Consider the following 7,239-nt stretch of genomic DNA (forward strand, 5'->3'; position numbering starts at 1 on the left):
ACCGCCTCCAACGGGCATAAATTCACCGAATATGGCGATAAATTCATACCCTATGGAATGATAAATAAACGGCACGCGCGCACCCATTCACCCCTGTTTCGCTGACGGGATTTCTTCTGAAAGCTCTCGGGCTTGCGAATTTTCATGCCCACTTCGTTGTATAACTGTTGTGTGCATTGTGTGTGCCTGATGAAGGACCGTAACGACGGAGAATTAAAAAAAAAAAAGGCGAAGTAATTGCAAGAATAAAATTAGCCAGACGTTAAAAACGGTTAATGGGGAAGAATTGTAATACCAATTTTTCGCTCTGGCAGTACGAATTGAAAAAATGTATTTGGTAAAACTCCGGTCATCTATATGTATACCTGTTTTTAAAAGTCCTCATGGCAACTACTCCAAATATCAACAAAAACTATTTTGTAACTAATTTCAATATTGTTGCATTCGATAAAAAATATTAACGATCGTACAAATTTTTCTATTCACGCTTGAAAAGTCAGTTAATCTATTTTTGAGCATATTTGCGGTAGAATTTTCTTTGCGATGTCCTAATTTTTCGTGAAATCTGTCCTTTGGAGCGTGGACAGGCTTAAGCCAATTAAAATTGTCGAGTATTGTGTGAAATTTTTTTTTCATATAATTTTACTAGCATAATTACTATGTTAACAAAACATCCCACACAAAATCTTTCGAGTAAAGACTGTCTGAAAACATCACAATTAGTTTTTTTTTCAACTCGTCTAGACACTAAGTGCTGTAGGTATATCGCATGTCTAACGATACAGGGACGTATGTGCCAAAAATTAAAATTTGGCGGTAAAAGGGTGTACAGTTTATTGTTTGTCATATTCGCTACAAAACTACTCAAAACGCACATCTACACAAATATTGGTTAAAAAAATAAACAAAAGTAAAAGGCCTTATGTTTCGTGGATACACCTTTTCAGGAATAAAAAATACTTCTATTCATCATATTTACAAATAGTATAAGATCGCATACGCCATTTTTGTGCTTTTTTCGTAAAGATTGTGAAAAATTTTGATTTGAAAGATCCGTTGATTTCGGAAAGAACGGTTAAAATTTTTTATTTTCTCAGAAAATAATATCGAACGTAACGGTATAAGGTCGTAGGCGGGCACATGCGACCTTACACCATTACTGAACGTGACGATTTTCGTTTGTTCCATTTTAATTGACCCATTTTTCAATCTAAACGTTTTTGAATGTATCCACATGTTTCTATCATAAATACAAAGGGGAAAAATACGCCTTTTTACCCTTACGCGTGGTAAAAGGTCGTATAATAGCGCACACGTCCATATACCGTTAGACATCGTCATCCAACTTCATCAAAGACTATTCTAAACTCGTAGACAAGTTTTTCGTTCTCATCTTTGTTTTCATCGAACATCAAACTATTTCTTACGGGTACATACACGCCCTGATAATTACGCATCTTATGGAAACGATCTATGTAGTCAAGGTGCATGGTAATGTGTGGGCTGCATCCACACCGCGGCGGAAACTCGCGTATGTGTAATACATGTTTATTTATACGCGGCTTTGACCGTCGAACGATCTACGGCGCGTGACCAAATCCCCCTAGCCACATAGCCAGTCACGTATCCTGTGTCGGGCGAAGGTACAAGTACGTTTCGTTGTACAACGTACGCGGCGCGATGGATTCTACACGTGAAACACGTACGAGTCCGAAACCCGGAGTGTGAATTCTTTTCATCGGTAGAATCGAGCGAAATGAAAGATTGACAGATCGCAGCTTTCACCCGCAGAAGCTTTTCAGACACAACGAATAATGATTTCAATGCAATAACTGAGACGAACGGAGAGAAAATCGAGCCGGTTCACGTCACGAGTACCAATCTCGTTAAATTTCTTCCGTACAATGATTTCATGCATCTGCGATACAGCCAATTATCCCGCATGTTCCGTGAATCGGTGCTCGTGTTTACGAGCGGAAAAATAATTGGGTGATGCACAGCTACACGGGTTATGCGTTGCGAAAAATCGTAAATGTGCGTACCAACGCAATATCCCATTCGGGTAAATCGTTCAAGCGTGTGTTAAAGGGCAGACCCGACTGTCACTTTTTTCCCTCTTTCATTTCTACAGATAATATCATTTTAATTGCCTCCAATCTCCGTCTTTTTTTTTTTAAGAATGAAACTAGACACGACTGCGCGATCAATTCCAATTCCACCCGTGACAATGGATCCTCAAAATGAGGAAGTTCGTCCCGAAAGTAACAGTGACGCGATAATGAAACTAACGCTGTGTCAGCAACAGCCGTGATCGCGACGATGTGTCGATGATATTCCGCACCGATTCTCTCCGAAAATTGATGATTAACGAGATGGAATTATAGATCAGGGACTCGGATTGTTGATTATGGGATCGTAAATCTCTATAAATGACAATGTATAGCTGCTGCTGACGTCACCATACGGCGATAGTAACACATGAAACTATAGTTAGCAATATATTTTGCGCTGCAAGGGTACCAACAACTTCAACAACTGATTTAAAATTAGAATCAAATTGAATCAATAGAATCATTTTGTGACACTTACGACACATGTCAAGGATTCAACTTGTCAATGAGTCCAAGATCTGGTAACATTCTTACATTCACTGTAGTTCATGGACAGGTTTGAAAGGGATTCGGAATTTCTGCAAAGAAGACTGAAGATCTTGAAATCAATTTCACGTGTCGTGCCGACAACAATTAGGAAGAAAAAAGAAACAATAAAAAAAAATAAAAATATAGCAAGATGACAAGTTAGATAACACATTTAGTACTGAGAAAAGTGATGCTAGTACGGGAGCGGAGCGATCGGACTTTATTTAACGTTTGGATGAGCAAGGCTTACCTCATACGAGAGGAGAACAATAGTTGATATTATACGCTGGACGGCAAGCCCTGCATTATCCTAAATTCAAGCCTGACATGTGCCCACCCACAATAGCCATGGCGTACAACTTTTACTGCGTCGTAATACGAGCGTTCACATACGTTCGCCACTTTGTTTCTCGGTAATGTTTTCGTTTTCTTCTCCTTACGTAACGAAATCTCTCTTTCTCTCTCTCTTTCTCTCTCTCTCTCTCTCTCTCTCTCTCTCTCTCTCTCTCTCTCTCTCTCTCGCTATCCACGTGTCACCGAGAACGGGATGAAAACAGAGGAACAATGGTGGAAGAAAAGACCAGTAAAAAATGAGAATATGCACATCGGTCTCACCTTTCACAGTCTGCGACTGAAACCGTTGTCTGTAAGGGTGTTTTGGCGATGAAGTGAGACGTCATCAAGGATCAGACGTCGGCGCGAAATTGGCGCCAACGGAGAACATCCCACAGGAGAAAACGACGTGACATAGGAGAGGAGAGTCGGCGATGATTTCGGATAAAACCGTGTACCAAGTTGGAGAAAAACGCACGTTTATATGTTACCCACAGAGCATGACACCGCACTGTGAACACCGCACGCACCTCACGCATCACAATCACCGACTGACACTACCGGCAGCATGCTGTCTCTTCTTTCGGATCCTCGCTGCTCACCTGTTGGCTGTTGGATGTTGGCTGTTGGCTGTTGGCCCAGCGCGCAACAGGCATCAGGATTCTCAGGTGCGCTCAGGTGCGCCCAGGTGCCCCTGATCGAAAACGCAGCCCGTGCCCTTCCCGTTCCTAAATATCGCCGTTGTGAAAACCCTTGGAAGTTGCACAGACCGATCATGATTTCGAGTTAATTTTTGGCTGGGACTTTTCTACGCAGATCGGGCTCATTGTAAAGCGTTTTTCGACCACTGGTTATCGAATGGATGATGGAGGAATATTCAGATTTTGGTTACCATCGATCAAATCTTGAAATTTGTTGCATATGTTGGAGAAACTATTCCAGAAAAACAAGTTTTCAACGAAATATCAGCACAGGAACAATGTGTTATTTATGTATGCATTTAAAAACCTTCGAGAGATATTGTTTGGTAGTAAAGAAAGTTCGGTAATTTTAATCCCAGAAGGTTCGCGAAAGGGTTTGAGAATGCGTGGAGATCGAAATAAAGAGAGAGATTCGCTTTGATGATTCGCTTTATTCCGCGTTTAGAATAATACTGAGGATACAGCTGATGCTAGAGAACTGAGAAGACTAGAACATAAGAAAAGTGAACATAGAGGCGATAGAAACAGAGAGAGAGAGAGACAGATATAGCAACAAGAGTGACGACGAGACTTTAAATTTTCAAACAGATGACACACAAATTAGAGACACAGATATCGGACATACACTGAGAGAAATTTTTATTCCCGGTTACCGCTCAGTCCTTAATTATTTTCATTTTTTACCACAATCAAAAAATATACTTCTAGGTAGAAGATGAAACTTAGTTTTCTAACTGTTACCAGAAAGTCTAGTATCTGTTACTATTTTTATAAAAAAGGATCGACGATAGCGCAAAATGGTTACGAGTACCTCGTTTTTCGGAATTCCAACAATATTCAAACAGTTTTTTTAACGATACCTGTTTTACTCAATTTTTCTAGTTGCTGTAACTAATGAAGTTTTTCTCAGTGTACCATATATGAGGCATTCGTTGAAACAGGTATATTGGTTCGTATTTCATTATTTAACTTTGTTCAAATGATATTAAACTTAACGTACCTATAATTTCGTCCGGTCTTACCGTCTGGATACTTTTACTTACTCATCAGAAACCCATGCAGTTTCTCATTGGGATTACCAACGTGGTGTATGGATTGTTCTTACCAGTCCAGTATTCGTCGACTACACTTCATGGATGTTGTCAGACTACTTTGCATTGTAATAAAAAAAAATATGAATCGAAGAAATCTTTTATCTGCTTGTTTTGACTCATTATTCCGCAGCTTGAATACCAGTCACTACGCCAGCTTTATGCTTCTATTTTCTGACGATATCATACAAATGGGAAAAGTTTTTCAAATCTTTTTACGCACTCGTTCAACCTCTCGATTTAATTCGTCTTTCGAATCAGCGTTATATGGAAAGTCGGGATTTTTGTAACGTCGCTAGATTCTCGAAGTTGGCTTTTACAATCGAAGTAAAAGCAGTTGTTGTAATGCAAGGGATTAACCGGTGATTGGATTCCGGATCGTTTATTCTCCAACTGGTTAGAAAAGACCCTTTCATCAAATGAGTTTCGAACTTTTCGATCCTTCAAAAATAGCCCCGCTCGCCCGCTTCCTTTTTCTGCGAAGATATGATCAGACCGATAAATCTGAATAGCTTATAGCTCAATTTTCTCCTTACCGGTGACTATCGACTTTCCAAAGCTCATAGAGTTCAGTCCAGTTTCTTATCATCGATCCGAGACCAAAAGCTTCAGCGATGAAATCAAAGCTATAAACGTGATTTTAAATCGAATCGAGAAATGCGAGAGCCAAGGTCTCGCAAACGCCGATTTTTCCGTGATTGTTTTCTAAAAGATTGGCCATTCCCACGACGTTCTTTCCAGAAACACCAATTTTTTACATTCACTCCGATCCCTGCACTTCACGGTTGAAAATATGGCAGGTTTAGAGAAGCGCTTGAAAAGGGGCAGCGGAAGATGACACGAGGAGGATGTAGGATCGGATTCACGAGGCGGTCGACACTCCTCTCATCCCTGTTTACGAGGAATAAAGGTAGGGATCGGCTCAATGCGCGTGTAGTCCATTCGAACGAGGGTATAACACCTCCTAAAATGAGTAGCAAAATTCTAATTTCCCTAACCGTGCAGTGCGATGAGAAAAGGCAGCCTGCGGCCTCTGGACGAGAATTGATAGTCTCTCGTCTCCGCGTCGTCACCCGTAACTATTTGGCTTTCATTAACCCGGATAAAACGGCAAGTGAATACCCGAGAAATTACCTTTCCTCAAAGCTTTTGTAACGCCATTATATGAAAGGAAATTCGTCAAGGATACCGTGCCCCGCTTTTCATCGCTCAAGGTGATTCTCACAGTCAAAGAAAGAGGGGGAGTCAACTGTAAATGGTGTGGAGGTAATCGATAACGAGAAGCAAAAGGCAGGGAACGAGGCTCGGAAGCATTGTCGACATGTTGCATGTTTCCAACAATCTTTGTGTTCGATCCACGAAATCTTTGACAACCTATTGTTCAAACTTTTGCTTTAAATGCACTTTAACGTCAAGGTATCGAGTCGATTTTGTATTTTCGAATAAAATTTGCAGTACGCAACTTTCGCAGAGAGGTAAAACTTGTGCAGTCAACGGATATCGACCGCACAATTTGAATTTTGCATACGGAGGTAAATTGCAGTAGTAAATAGTACTGATTTGATTGTGAGCGGTTTTCTCGCAATCAACATCACTGCTTGTATATGATATTTCTATACACGAATGCACACGGAAAGCAAAAGGAACAGTTGGAATTTCTAGAATCTTTCTGTAAGGTAGCTTTTATTCAAGCGTATAAAAGTGGATGCAAGGTATATATTGCTCGTGACCCTCTAAAGAGTTGGGTGAAATAACTTTTCGAGTTCCAACCCAGGTTTCAGGGCTTTCAGACTGTAGAGAACAAAAATGGTAAGCAGCAAAGGTATTCGCTTGAGTAATTTGAATTAGGACGAATGAGAATTTTAGAAAAGTGGTGGAATCACGAAAATTACCATCAGAACATTCCGAAGGATCAGTGAGCCAAGAGCTGTGAAGAAAGAGAGAAACGAATGTTCGAAAATGGATTGATTTCCGCCACTCCCATGGCGTCCCATAATTCCCATGGCACTTCGCAGATATCGCGATGGGAAACAGGCGCAAACGAATAAGATTATCTTTGAGGCGGGAACACGCAATGGGAGTAATACCAATTTCGCGAATGGCATTAAGGGAGGATCTTGGACGTTACCAACTCCCAAGCGAAATTCGGGGAAACGCGCCGACTTCCGGCTGTGCCGAAATTCGCAATCTTCGTGACAAGAGAGGCGCCTGAAGGACAAATCCTCTTCGGCGAACGGCAGAATAATGACCGTTCAGCTCGAGCTCACGTGCTTGTGCGTCAGCCACTTTCCCACGTTCAGTTTGCCGCCTCCCGTTCCCCGTTCGCCGGAAGTCCCCCACCTCCAGCTGACTACCTGTCCGTCTCTGGCATGGGACACACACGAGCAAGTGATAATGCGATTCGTGAGGCTCCGCTCCGCGCCCTTTAGACAGTTGCAAACGACCGGTACAAGTGGGCACAGACATCCGATACCT

General features: G+C 41.4%; 1 protein-coding gene across 1 annotated transcript in view; it reads right to left on the reverse strand.

Moving 5' to 3' along the window:
- Nucleotides 1-3,551, reverse strand: part of LOC124299133 (PH domain leucine-rich repeat-containing protein phosphatase 2) — a 116,617-nt gene extending 113,066 nt beyond the window's left edge. Inside the window, exon 1 of the mRNA XM_046752107.1 lies at nucleotides 3,255-3,551. The gene's annotated coding sequence lies outside the window, so the exon portion shown is untranslated. The remainder of the gene's footprint in view (nucleotides 1-3,254) is intronic.
- Between the last annotated feature and the right edge of the window lie 3,688 nt (nucleotides 3,552-7,239).

This window comes from Neodiprion virginianus, chromosome 2 (assembly GCF_021901495.1).
Source record: "Neodiprion virginianus isolate iyNeoVirg1 chromosome 2, iyNeoVirg1.1, whole genome shotgun sequence".
NCBI classification, from domain to species: domain Eukaryota; kingdom Metazoa; phylum Arthropoda; class Insecta; order Hymenoptera; family Diprionidae; genus Neodiprion; species Neodiprion virginianus.